The following is a 14,805-nucleotide window of genomic DNA, read 5'->3' as shown; positions in this document are numbered from 1 at the left end:
CTGCCTCACAGAGCCGCTTCATGTCCTCTCCTTGGTAAACTGGTAGCAAGCAAGGTAGCAACATACTCCGATGGACTAGTTGAGTCGACACCTCCACGCGCCTGAGCTGTGCAGACACCTCACCTCCTATTAGCAGGACCTTCAAAGAGATGAGAGATTCTCCGCCATCGCCGGTCTTGGGTAGGGCAATTTCTGGACAGGTGTCCCACTCTTCCGCATGTCCAGCACTCACTTCTGTGCCTGTCTGGTGGGCGCTTCCTTCTGGATCGTCGGCCTTTGCGGTAGGCGAATCCCATTCGTGAATGCTCTTCACTCCATGACCTGGAAGCAAATTTCTGGGTGACTGTTGGGGTACCTCTGATGCTCCACACCTTTCCTCTAACTTCTATCCTTCGCCGTGAATTACCTCGGGGTATGACGCTGGGCTTCAAGACAGCAGCAAGGGTTTTCTTCAGGCTTTCAACTTCTTCCCATATTTTTTGCATTCCTTGCCATAATTCGCGGGACAACTTCGGCTCTTCCTCGTTCAGGGTGAGCACTCTGCAACACCCTACTGTCGTGAACTCCCTTGCTCGGACATCTGAGCCAAAGCTCCCTCTGCTGCCTCTGGTAGTTACTGAGAGTAGTGGAGTTGGCCAGGTTGATGGAAGTTCCCCACCTGACGACGATAATTGGGAACCTGAGATCACTGGCTGGGAGCATGTAATTGAGCTGGCTGCTCTTGGTGGTTGCTGGTGATTTTCTCCATGTGCATTTGGAATTCTCTTGTCCCCTGCCTGATCTGCATGGTTCAGTTAAGTGATTCTTTTGCTAATCCTTTGCATCCAGTCTGGTTCTGCCTTTTTTTTGCTTTCTGCTTTGTTGCTAGGGTTCAGCGTACTCCCTGCTGGGGCAGCGCTGGGCCCGGCTCCATATGTTACATCTTGTGTCAGTTTGTTCAGTCCCCTGTTATGTTAGTATCTTTTGCTTTGCTTCCAGTTTATACCAGAGTGCTGATCTAGCGGGGGAGAGGTCGTGTGGCCTCAGGCTTTTTGTATACCAGAAGTGTTGGATTTTTTTAGAGTTTTGTGCGTGATTGCAGACAGTATCTTTTCGGTCCTGTCCTGTCTAGACAGCTTGGGCCCCACCATTTGCTCAGTCTGTTTTCTGCCAGTGTTTGTGTTTCATCTTGCCTCACCGACAATATATGTTTGGGGGCTGTCTATTCCTTTGGGGATCTGCTCCAGGCCAGTTTAGATTTCACCTTTCTGGCTTTAGGCTTAGTTAGCTCTCTGGCTGTGACGAAGCGTCTAGGGCATTGTAGGAATGCTCCACGGCTACTGCTAGTTGTGTTGATAGGATCAGGGGTCTGCAATCCGCTTAGTTACCAACCTCTCTGGTATTCTGGTGGCTTAGCCTGTTCCTGCCATCCTCCTCGGTGACCCACTCATAACACCGGACCATCCCTGTCAAGGCTGCAACCCCCTGCTCCTGTTCGCGTATGTGCGCTTCGCTCCCTATTTCGGTTAACGTCATGCGCGGGTTTGTCTATAAGCGCTCCCACAAAACCTGTTTCAATAGCACGTCTCGCAAGCCTGTCACCAACTGGTCTCGCAGCACTAGGTCAGGGGGTCCTACACCTGCGCTGTCTTTCTTAGTAATGGCAATGTGGATTTCCTGTAACATATTCATATACTGCATCACAGTCTCACCCTCTCTTTGAATACACGTAAATAAACGCATGCGTAACTCCCCTACGTCCGTGAGGTCTCCATGTGTCTCTTCAAGTATTTGCAGTATTTTGTCAAAGATGTCTCGCACCTAGGGGGGGTCGTAGCATGACGGAATTCCTCACCTCTTCGTCTAGAGCCATCATGGCAACCTCCGCCTCTAACACAGGGGTCATGGGGTACATCCTCATCATTCCCCTGACCCGCTCAGTCCAGCTCCACAATATGGTGTTACTTCCAGTAAACTTTGGGAGATTGCTCCATACTGCCCCCAGCGGTATACAGGCCCTTGGAGCACCCTCAATCGCTTGGTCTGCCTCCCTGGCGTCCGGAGACTGCATCCTGCCGACTACGCCAAGTGTAGATATCGCAGGATGCAGCGACGGACGGGAGTCAGACCAAAGGTTAACAGGTTTAATTACAGGGGAATACTCCACGCAGGGAGAAGGGTTAAACAGTATAGATGGCAAAGTGAAGTACAACGGTTGAAATAACGGCAATTCGGTAACAAGCGTATCAGGAAGTTCTAACACTGCAGCTCCCGCTGCGTACTCAATAGCGCCAGCAACAGCATCTTTTCTAGTGGGGTCCGGCAAACGACAATACCCCGTCTTCTGGTGACAGTCGTCGGTCTCCGGTACCTTCCACTGCCCCTAATCCATATACTGCAGTGGCTAAACAACAGTGAAGGCCACATGTTAGGCGTCGGGTTCCTGCGGCAGCTCAGCAGGAATCCAGAGCCTCACATTCTGCGGTCTCCCATTATTCATCGACCGCAGAGGAGATTGCTCAGCAGTCCCAGTGTCGCAGACGCTCTGCCCAGACTTGCTCTATGGGTCTGGCTGTTGCTGCCACCTTTGAGTCAGCAATAGCAATGCAGGCTGCTCAGCAGCAAATCGCCCCAGAGGCTAAGTCCCTCCGCCGCTCTACTGAGCATGCTTACGAGACGATCTCCCATTGGAGATCGGGAGTCACGTGCTCAGGTCCTTCTCCTGATCTCATTGGTCCATCTCAGAGATCTGGAAGGTCCCGCACGACTATAAAAGGTCTGCATGGCTGCTAAGGCCATGCGCTAGTACAGTTTATACTTGCTACTGTGTGAATGATGATGGATGCATGTACCTGTGAATTACTCATTAAGATCCCCTCCCTCTGATATTACGAGTGTGTATAGGGACTTAGAATTAGAGTCTGCGCCAGCCAGTTGCACGCTTCAGGCCATATTGCTCATCTCCACAGTAATAGCGTTCGACAGTGTGCCTGCTACTGGGCACTGTCGATCAGCGGCAGTGTCTGTTGCCACGCTGCAGTCTGCAGCTCTGTTTGGTGTCCGCAGTAGCGACGCCGCACGCATGGTAGGTCTAGACGGACGCTGACCCTCTGCCTAGGGCCCAGCTCCTGTGACCATATACCACCCGTGCACTCATCTGAGACTTGTGACGCTAACAGGCTCAGCCTTTTGTGTTTATTTTACTTAAGCGTCTCTGTGACTAAACAGTGATCGCTCAGCGCACCTGGGTGACGTTCAACCCGCGTGCGTAATACCGCCATATTGTACGTCCGCCATTAGCTAGCAGCAGTGTTAACACCTTCTGCACGATGGACCCCGGGCGGCAAACGCACTTTACGTTATTTTATATTTAGTGCGTTCCGCCGTCCCTAACACCACTATCCTATAAGAGCCCAGTGTGGCTCCACAAAATATGCGCTGGTATAGACAGGTCAAACGTATCTGGGCAGATATTCCCTAGCACAATCGGGGTGTGGATAACGGTCACTCTCCCGGTCTCTTTCAGGCAGCCCGCGCACGATACTCACGATCCTGAAGTGTCTAGCACCTGGCTTTATGACGGTCACGGGGCACACACTGCCCGCCAATCTCTCTCTGTTCCCCGCTGTTGACGGCAGGCAACAGCAGACGCTGGTCTGTGTGGCGCTGGTGCTCCCCTAACGGAGTACTCCTCTCTCTGGCTGCTTCAGCACCTGGCTTGGCTCTGCTGGCATGTCTCTGCTCCGCAGGTGACGGGGGCACCTTCTATATGGCCCATCGCTACACCGGCAACCTCTGGTGGGGGAAGCAGGGTGCGCTGCTCTCTGTGCTGCCTACCGCACTGCTATTCACCGGCGCCAGACTCCCCTGCTTCACATGCTTTCTCCTCTTATGCTTCCGACGCTGTGTGCCCTTTTTCAGCTCTCCCCGCCCACCTGGGACAGCAGGAAACTCCGTCTCACTAGGGCTTCCCCCAGGCTGCAGGGGAAGGTCCGACTCTCTCAAGCTTCCTCCCGGAAACAGAGGATGCAGCCCTTTTTGTTCTGGACCCTGCACACAGGTGCCCACGATCTCGTCAACCTTCTTACACTGTTAACCTGTTAAATCCCACTGTCAATCACTGACAGTGGGATTTAACATGTGTTGGCCGGAAGCGTGTCACAAATCCTGTTAGCACCATATAGTGAACATGGTAAATAAAAAAAAAAAACAATTGTGGAATTGCACTTTTTTAATTTAACTCCACTAGGAATTTTGCTCCCATTTTCTAGTACATTATATGGTAAAATCAATGGTGTCATTCTAAAGTATAAGGCTGGATTCATATTTGCGGTTGTGTCCGCAGCGTTTCTGCCGCATACATCCGCATGCGTCGTGTTTTCCTACCTTTAACGTTGTGGACGCAGGTTCATGTGTTCGTATGCTTTCGACCGCGTTTGACTATGCTTGCGTCGTTTCGGGTTGTGCGGCGGGGCGCGGCCAACGCAACATGTTGCAATTTTGGAGGCGGCAAATTGTGTAAGGAATGAGTCGAAACAATGCATTACAGTCTATGAGAACGCATGCGTATGCAAGCACATGCGTTCACTTGTGTTTTGTACGCATGTGTTTTTCCAGAGTAAACCTGTCTAGACACTGATTAGCCACCCCCCCACACAAAGCCATATAAAAAGAGGGTGTGGGCACTCATTGTCCATTACTCTTAAGCCTCTGGAGACTGCAAGACAAGGCAAGACATCTGTGAAGACACTGAATTCAAGCAAAATGTGAGTATACAACCTAACGTCTGTGTGTCTGTATTTCTCCCTGCAGTCTGTAATCATTTCTGTCTGTTTCTTGCAGCATTCTTCACCATGGCCTCTAGCCCTGAGCACACAGGACAGGATTCTGAAGTGAGTACCTTTGCAACTGATTTGTAAGTATCACTGTACATATGTGCCAAAATCATATTTTTTCTTTTACAGAACACTTTATCAAGTGCAGAGGAGCAGGAACAGGAGCAGCAGGAGCAGAGGGAGGCACAAGTACCGTTGGCCAGACGGCGTGTGTTTTTTTTTTTCTTTGAGTGTTAATATTTTTTTCTGGAGGAGGACTACATCGACAATGACCTCCTGATCTCACTTGTTCAGGAGAGAGTTGCCTTGTGAGACACCCGGGAGTGAGACCACACGGAAACAACGTGGTGATTCGGCGGATGTGGAATAAGGTGGCCCAAGCGCTGATGGATGACTGGGATGCTACGCCACGAGCCAGAAAGGACTTCCATAAGTATTGCAATGTTGTCTGAGGCGGCAGTGAACTTGTAAAGGTCGGAATCACAAAACCGTGTATGATGCGATAAACTCCTGCGAGTTTCTCGCATCACACCAGGTTGTGTGATCCCAGGCTAAAGAGAATTGTTTAACCCTTTTTTTTATCCCCCTTCACAGTGAACAAAGTCAGAACCCGTTGGCGTTCATTGAAGGATCGCTTCAACAAGGACGCAAGTTAACTTCCACCTGATGAAGACAGATCCTCCGTCGAAACACGTTGTGGTTTAAACCCATCTCTTGTCTGAGTCTCTATCCTGCGCTCCTAAGACCATTTTCTCCTTGCTACTATCCTCCATTGGAGGTTTTCGGCTGGAGCTGCGGTGGAGACCTGACATCCTTGTCTGCCCCTGGGTTGCTTCCTAAGCACTCCTGTATGACCGCTTATCACTGACTCTTAACCTGCAGGAGACGCTGCGAGCCATAAAGCAGACTGACCCCGACAGTGTGAAAGATGGAGACCGACTGTTAAAGGAGCAATTTATTGAGGGACTCCTATCCAGTACCCACAGAGCACAGCTGTGCATCATAGCCCTGCAAAACCCTGACCTAGACTTTGCAGACTTCAAAGACAGGGCTATTCGGGTGCTACATGAACCAAATGCCAGCCGTCCAGCACCTCTTAGGCGCCCAGCGATCACATACCACCAAGAAGCAGCATCTTTCCCTTCCAGCCCTGTGGGGGCTGATGCACAGACTCTGGATAATGATCCATCTACAGAACTGCGTCTTCAAGTCCAAGAGCTGGCCAAAAGTATGGCTGCACTTGCCAAAACTGTGCTGTCCATGCAGGTGTCCTCAAAGGAGAAGATCCAGCTGGCCTCCAGTCCAGAGGATGTCCCGTGGCTACGGAAGAAGAGGATCCCGCCACGCCGAGGGAGAGACAACGATCGCTATGACCAGAACCGACGTCCCATCTGTCGTCACTGACACAAGGCAGGCCACATCGCAAGATTCTGTTATTTAAACGAGCAACCCCTGGGGCAGAGGGCCAACCCCAGGAGTAGGACCACAATGCCCAAAGAACTGGCGAGCCAAGTATGCTGGAGGGCGACCGGTCCTCCCAGTGGTGATTGACGGCATCCCCATGAACACTTTGCTGGACACTGGCTCTCAGGTGACAACTATGCCATATATCCTTTACAAGCGGTATTGGGCTGACTCTGAACTTACCCGTGGCCCAAGTGATGAACTCACAGTAGTTGCCAGCAATGGTCAGTCTTTGCCGCAAGTAGGATGCAAAGAGATTACCATTAAAGTGGGGCGAGTAGAGTTAAAATCTCAAGGTCTGATAGTTGTAGACATTGATCGACGAGAATGTAACCCAATGATGACCTTAGGTACTAATGTGATTGAAAATTGTCTTGCCGAGGTTATTGTTTTGTTGCAACAGGTGGCTGAGACTGCTGGTTCCAGTGAACAATGAGTCCTGCAGAAGGAGATCAAGGCCCTGATGCAAAGACAGCAGGTAGAACTGTCTGGCGGAGAAATTGGCAGCATCAGAGTGAGTGATCCTTTCCCCATTGCGATACCCCTCAGATGTGAAATGTTAATTTGGTGTCGGACAGCCATAGGCCTCAGAGGAAAAGATTACCAAGCATTGGTAGAGCCAGTGTACTCCAATAGCCGGCCCACTGTCCTGACAGCCAGAGGGGTAGTTGATGTCCACAAAGGGAGAGTACCTGTACGCCTCTTGAATTGTGGGGAAGAGGAGGCCACAATACCTCAGTATGCCACAGTTGCTAAGCTGTTTACTGTCAGCAACAACGCCATACAGGCGCAGAGCCCTTGGCCTCATCCGACCAGGTGGAGGACAATGGCTCTGTAAAGCAGCTGGAGGAGTGGTGTCAGCAGCTGCAGGTGGGAACTGACTCCACCCCTTCATACCAAAAGAATGGAGTGACTCAGGAGTATGAGCGGGTATTCAGTAAACACCCTCTAGACTTTGGGAAGGCAAAAGGGGTTCAACACCATATCCCCACTGGAGATCATCCACCCATTAAAGTAAGGTACCGGCCTATACCCCCAACACAATATCAATGTGCCAAAAGTATGTTGCTGGAAATGAAGGAGGCTGGAGTGATCAGAGACAGTTGTAGCCCCTGGGCAGCCCCAATAGTCTTTGTGAAAAAGAAAGATGGTACCATGAGAATGTGTGTTGATTACAGAAAAATTAACAGCATTACACATAAGAATGCCTACCCATTACCCAGAATTGAGGAGTCATTAGCTGACTTAAAACTGCTAACTACTTTTCCACCTTAGATCTCACTAGTGGGTATTGGCAGGTTCCCGTGGCAGAGGCAGAAAAGGAGAAAACAGCATTTACCACCCCAATGGGTCTCTGCGAGTTCAACTACATTCCGTTCGGGCTCTGCACCGCCCCCAGAGACATTTCAACGGCTAATGGAGTGCTGTCTTGGACACAAGAACTTCGAGACAGTCCTGTTGTACCTTGATGATGTCATTGTTTTCTCCAAGACTTATGAAGACCATCTGAAGCACCTGGCTGAGGTGTTTGAAGCCTTGTCCAACTTTGGCCTGAAAGTGAAGCCATCCAAATGCCACCTCCTGAAGCCCAAGGTACAGTACCTCGGTCATATAGTAGTGAGTGCAGAAGGTGTGGCACCGGATCCTGACAAAGTCACAGTCATCCGAGACTGGCAGAAGCCCAGCAACCTCCATGAAGTACGTCAATTCCTCGGGTTGGTAGGCTACTACCGAAGGTTCATCAAAGGCTTCACTGAGATAGCCACGCCTATGCAAAATCTTCTGGTGGGCCAGCCCAAGAAAGTCAGGAAGAAGAGTCCTACATTTGAATGGAATGAGGAACTGGAGAGGTCCTTCACTCGACTGAAGATGGCTCTCACAGGAGATGAAGTTCTGGCCTACCCAGATTATGACCAACCATTTGTGTTGTATACTAATGCCAGCAATGTGGGACTGGGAGCAGTACTGTCACAGGTACAGAATGGCAAAGAAAGAGTGATCTCCTACGCCAGCAGGAAGCTTCGTCCCACTGAGAGGAACCCTGACAACTACAGTTCCTTCAAACTGGAGTTCCTCGCCATAGTCTGGGCTGTGACTGAACGATTCAAGCATTACCTAGCTTCAGCCAAGTTTACCATCTTCACGGACAACAACCCGTTGACTCACTTGGAAACTGCCAAACTAGGTGCACTGGAGCAGCGATGGATGGCCCGGCTGTCTAACTATGAATTTACCATCAAGTACCGATCGGGGCACAAAAATGCCAATGCTGATGCGCTGTCCAGAATGCCCAATCTGCCAGATGCAGGAGAAGACCCTGAGGCACTCGAAGAAATCGAGTTACCTGCCTTCCACTGGCCAATTGCGACCCAACGTGCCCAAGGAGTGAGAAACAGACGATCTATCGTGAAAGAGGCCACCCTAAATCCATTGCCTCATCATGACTGGGCAGAAACGCAGGATAGCGACCCCGCAGTCCACCTGGTAAAGGAGCTACTGTCACAAGCTGACTCACGCCCAGATCCAGATGCTCCTGAAGAAACCCAGCAGTTGTGGAAGAAAAGAGGCAGGCTGTTTCTCTATGAGGGGAAGCTGTGCCGGAGGAGTATCAATGCACTCATGGTCTGGCAAGTGGTAGTCCCAAAGAGGGAGGCATCAATGGTCTTGGAAGCATACCACAATGGAGATGGACACTTCAGATGGAAGAAATTGGAGGCCTTGCTCCGGGAGAGATTCTTCTGGGCTGGTATGAGGAAAGCCATTGAAAATTGGTCCCGGGAGTGTGGACAATGTAACCTGCGCAGGAAGGACCATAACAGCCAGCGAGCTCCTTTGCAGCCAATAATAACCAAACAACCACTTGACTTGGTCACCCTGGACCATGTGAAGCTGGATTCCAAGCCGTTCAGGCTACGTTTATGCTCTTACCATCGTTGACCACTACTCGAGATTCCTGGTAGTTGTGCCTGTCAAGGATCAAACAGCCAGGACAGCAGCCAGAGCATTCCAACAGCACCAGGAGAACAAGTCCTAAAGAGGAAAAGAAGGATGCATAAATTGGATGACCAATGGGAAGCTGAACCCTACACCATCTTACCATCAAACTTCGACAACACTAAAGTGTGCCTTATCAGTAAGGATGGAGGAGAAACCTCATCAGCAGTATCGAGGGATCATCTGAAACTGTGCCCTGACCAGCTAAAGGAAAGGATGGAAGAACAAAACAACCTTCAACCCATAGAAGAAGAAAAGGTCAGCACTGTACTCGGAGAATTTCCTGCAAACTGGACAAGAATGGATCAAGCCATCGTAGTTCCTGTCCTAATCTTTCCCCAGCCTACTGCAACTGAAGTATTAGAGACTCAAGAGAACTCTGAAAATCAGGAAGCTCAGGCAGTGGATGCCACACCAGCAGTGGAGCAAGAGAATCCTCGCCCTGCTAGTGGTGAATCTGTCATGCCCACAGTGAGTCTAAGAGTTTGTAGACGGCTACTACCCAGTTTACCAAACAGCAGTAACAGGCCCACTAAACCTAAATAGGCCATTAGAAGTACCCATGCTACGCAGATCTACCTGTAGTACAAAAGGTGAGATCCCAGTTAGATATAGAGATTAAGTGCAAATAGAAAATGTAAACTGGACCTGTAGATATGCAACTTTTCAAGTTTATGTGCCTACGGAGACTCTGTAAGAGCTTTTGAACAATCTCAGTTTGTTTTGATGGACAATTGGGCCACAGGACTATGTGTGGTCAAAACTAACTTGTACATAGTTACCAATTGCTCAGGAAATGGACCATGGACATTGACGCATGGACTAATCGTCATCAGGACTATTTTTGGAGCTTTGGTTTTTGTAATTTTTCTTTTGAAATCTTGTTACAGTTATAATTGTTCAATTTGTTCATTTGTTTTTACATGTTTTCTCTTCAGTCCGGGAATACTGAATTGCACTAGGGGAGAATGTGGTGCCCCCAGGAGTATGGTCGCCAGAGTGGCATTACCTTCCTCCTAGGGAGTGTGATGTCATGCTTGGAAGCAATAGGGGATCTCTCTGGCAGTTAATCATAACACACAACACAGCTCCCACTCCAGGCCAGCAGAGGGAGATCTGAACCCAAAACTGGGGGAAGAGCTGCTCTCTGAGGGCCAGGAAGGAAAAATTTCGTGTGAGGAGGGCAACGTGTGTGGACGTGAGAAGAGCTGGGAGATTGAGCAGAGAGTTCGGGCTCATTCCCAGCTATAGCGCATGATCTGGAGCCCGGTCTCCAAGGCTGTACGGACACTGATGGTCCTGCAACAGAAACTGGAGGAATAGGAAGCTGTAAATGCTCTATTCCCACATAAGACTCAGAGGCACAACAGCGACGTGTGAGCCAGAAGAGAAAGGCTACAGCTGTCTGCCATACGAGGGAGTTCTAAAGAGAATAAGCAAGTGGAACTTCAGTGTAACACAGTACTGCAAGTACCTAAAAATAAGCGCTCGGAAGGAGACTACACAACCCATCTGCATATAGAGATTCCTAAGTTGCTTCCAGGCTAGCCAGCTCCTGTGCCATCTGTAATCTGGACCCTGGACTGCATTTGCCAAGCAAAGTAAAGGTAAAGAAACTGCATCCTAGTGTCCTTGCCTTCTTCCTGCAACCTCTCCAGCACTGCTACATCACTGTGCCAAACACTACACCCTCTTCCTCAACACCTACCCTCGTCATCTACTCTGCCCTGGGACTACAGCCCTGCCTGTGGAGGGCTACACCATCATTGCTACACCCCACCATCTGTCCCAGAGGATCTGTCAGCAGCGTCGGCTTAACATCTTCATTGCCGAACACCACAGGTGGCGTCACGATTCAAATCATTCACTCATAAACTTTATTCCATTACTTAATTCCCTTTTACATGGGCGCCCAGGGCCACGGACCAGGTCACCGCTGCTATGACTTCCCCTCTGAGAGACCGGCCCGGTACCGAGTACCCCACAGCCCTGGGAGGGCGACCCACATGCCCGAGTTTCTACACTTGAGCTCGGTTTTCCAGGATGGCATGAAGTCGATGGTAGATAGACTGGATAGTGGTTTGAACCATATTGACACACTTTTCCAGTCTGTCCACTAACGCCTTGACCGTCTGGAAGCCGACATCCAGAGACCAGTACATCATTTTTTTTACGGCCATAGAACGGGGCATGGTGGAAAATCTTACGCCTGAACTTCAGCTGAATGTGATGCAGGCCTGCAATGCCGCATGCGTTCAGGCTATGCAGCAGACTCGGTTATACCCGCAGGCACATGTAAGCTTTCCAACTGTGCCACCAGTTACCCGGTTTACGTCTCTAACGAGTTCTGCTGCATACCCCTGTATGGCCACCACCATGCTCAGTCCTGCCACACATCAATACAGCACCAACACCATGCCGAGTGCAGTTGACAGCCACTCCAACACCACACCGAGTCCTGCTACTGCACGGATGTCCACCACCACCATCACGCAGAGTCCTGCTCCTGCCCAGCGGTCAACCGCCACCAGCATGCAGGTTCCTGCTCCTTCACGGCCGTCCATCAGCACGTGTCCTGCACGCTCGTCCACCGGCACCACGCATTCTGAACCCACCACTCCAAGGAGAAGAAGCCACCAAGCCTATGGCAAGCCGAAAAAGAGGAAAAGGGAACAGAGGTGGGAAAGGACAGTTGTGCTCCCTTCACCACCCTCACCTCCCAATGTGTGTTATGTCAAATTTGTCACTCCCTTCTAATGTCTCACTCCCGTCCCATGTTTCCACTCCTAATGTGTCAACTTCCATCAGTGATCTCCCAGACCTCACACATCTATTAGCCCCTTCCCCTGGAACCCCTTCAGTGTCCACCCCGAGCCAATCCTCCCATTTCCATACCCCCCTGGTCCATAACATTTCCTCCCTCATTTTGTAAAAAATATTTTTTTTTTGTAAAAAAATTGTGTCGTTTGCCCCCTATCACTGCTTGTTCTGTCTCTTTCTTCGCCGGCAACATTCACCGTGCGTCATCAACACACAAATCGCTGTATATACACACACACTTTTTTTCCCACCTCATAGCTCCGTGAAACACAATCTTCTCTTTCTTTTCTTTCTTGTGTCTGTCATGGAACTATGAGGTGGCAAAACCACAAAGACAACAGAAAATCCCCTCCCAAAAAAAAGGTAAACACTAAGGGTCAGCAGTACTCACCTGCACAGGTGTCAGAACTATTGTACTCAGGAAGCTGTGTTTTCTGCCTCCTGAGTGCAGTAGTTCTGACACGTGAAGGTGAGTAAAGATGTATGAGGTGGATTTCCTCCATCATCTCTTCAGTGTGCATTAATCTATTGGACTATAGATAATGCAAACTGAAAAGACGATGGAGCTCATGAGAAGTTACCAACCATAGCACTGACAAATAGAAAAGGCAAAGTGTAAAGCATGGGGGACATAAACAAAGTAAACAGGTGTTGTACTAAATTTTTTTTATTTTGCAAAAAACATTTAAACTATATGTTAAAACTAAAAGGACATAACATTACATTTCAGCATTAAACCATTGCATCTTGCCATGCCACACATCCAATCTCAGAAACAAAGTAGTCCGCAAATGTATCCCTCATTTGGGCAACTTCCCTTGTTGTCCTCAGAGGATGATGCTGGTGATCTGGCAATGAGTTACAAACAGGTTCATCAAGTTCCAAGTGTGGTGGCTCTTTAGCCATTATGTAGTTGTGGAGAACCACACACGCCTTGACCACCTCATCAACTGTCTCAATTTTTAGATTACGGTAATTGCTGTCCCTAAAATGCGACATTTCAAGACAAGAATACCAAAGGCACAGTCAACAGTTCTTTGTGCCCTGGTCAGTCAGAAATTAAAAATCCTTTTTGTGTGGTTCAAGTCCCGACTGGCGTATGGCTTCAGTAGGTTTCCACACATCTGAAAGGCCTCATCACCAACAACAAATGGCATTGGCGGGTCTTCAGTGTTGGGAAGAGGTTGTGGCAGGGGGAAATTAAAATTATTTTTATTTCTATATAACCGTTGGCCCATATCCGAGTTTTTAAAGGTCTGGGAGTCATTTCCATTGCCAAAAGAACCAATGTCCACAGCAATAAATCTAGTCTGCAGCTGCAATGACCATCAGCACTATTGAAAAGTATATTTTTTATAATTAAAGTACTCGGATCCTTTTCCAGACGGTTTGGTAATCCTAATATGTTTCCCATCCACTGCTCCCAAACAGTTGGGGAAATTACACATTTCCCAGACTTTTTCAGCACTTCCCTGCCAGATTTCCGTGGTGGGTAGGGGGATAAATTCTTGACGAAGAACGTCCCACAAAGCCCGGCAAGTGTCCACAAACAATTCCAGAAAGGGTGGAAAGGCCAATGCGGAACTGGAAATGGAGCGATGATAGTTTCTCTCCGGTAGCCAGGAATCTGCCAAACAGAAAAAAATATTATGAATAACAATATTTATGACAGGGGTTTTGCAAAAAAAAAAAAAAAAACATTGCAGAACAATAATCATCACAGACATTTAGTTTTACACCGTGTGCAGAATTATTAGGCAAGTTGTATTTGAGAGGATTCTTTTTATTATTGAATAGCAACTATGTTCTCAATCAACCAAAAAGACTCAGATATCAAAGCTTAATATTTTTGGAAGTTGGAGTGGGTTTTTTTTTTTTAGGGTTGGCTATCTTAGGAGGATATCTGTTTGTGCAGGTAACTATTGCAGTGCAGAATTATTAGTCAACTTAATAAAAAGCAAATATATACCCATCTCTCACTTGTTTATTTTCATCAGGTAAACCAATAGAGCAACACAAAATTTAGAAATAAACATTTCTGACATTCAAAAACAAAACAAATCAGTGACCAATATAGCCACCTTTCTTTACGATGACACTCAAAAGCCTTCCATCCATACATTCTGTCAGTTGCTTGCTCTGTTTACGATCAACATTTTGTGCCGCAGCCACCACAGCCTCCCAGACACTGTTCCCAGAGGTGTACTGTTTTCACTCCCTGTAGATCTCACATTTTATGAGGGACCACAGGTTCTCTATGGGGTTCAGATCAGGTGAACAAGGGGGCCATGTCATTTTTTCTTCTTTTAGACCTTTACTGGGCAGCCACGCAGTGGAGTATTTGGATGCATGTGATAGAGCATTGTCCTGCATGAAAATCATGTTTTTCTTGAACGATACCGGCTTCTTCCTGTACCACTGCTTGAAGAAGGTGTCTTCCAGAAACTGACAGTAGGTCTGGGAGTTGAGCTTCACTCTATCCTCAACCCGAAAAGGTTCCACAAGTTCAACTTTGATGATACCAGCCCATACCAGTACCCCACCTCCACCTTGCTGGCGTCTGAGTCGGAGTGGAGCTCTCTGCCCTTTACTGATCCAGCCTTGGGCCCATCCATCTGGCCAATCAAGAGTTGCTCTCATTTCATCAGTCCATAAAACCAGTCTTGGCATTTTATCTTAGGTTTCTTGTTGAAAGATGGTCGTTTTTCAGCCT

At 48.7% G+C, this 14,805-nt stretch overlaps 1 long non-coding RNA gene across 1 annotated transcript in view; it reads right to left on the bottom strand.

The window, feature by feature from the left end:
* Nucleotides 1–12,743: 12,743 nt before the first annotated feature.
* The window catches only part of LOC141061897 (uncharacterized), a 3,477-nt gene continuing 1,415 nt past the window's right edge, over nt 12,744–14,805 (bottom strand). The window contains exon 2 of the long non-coding RNA XR_012223766.1: nt 12,744–13,719. This is a non-coding gene — a long non-coding RNA (uncharacterized lncRNA). The remainder of the gene's footprint in view (nt 13,720–14,805) is intronic.

Source organism: Dendrobates tinctorius, unplaced genomic scaffold (genome assembly GCF_039654945.1).
Source record: "Dendrobates tinctorius isolate UK_male_01 unplaced genomic scaffold, ASM3965494v1 ptg000003l, whole genome shotgun sequence".
NCBI lineage: Eukaryota > Metazoa > Chordata > Amphibia > Anura > Dendrobatidae > Dendrobates > Dendrobates tinctorius.
This window is presented reverse-complemented; position numbering and strand designations above follow the sequence as displayed.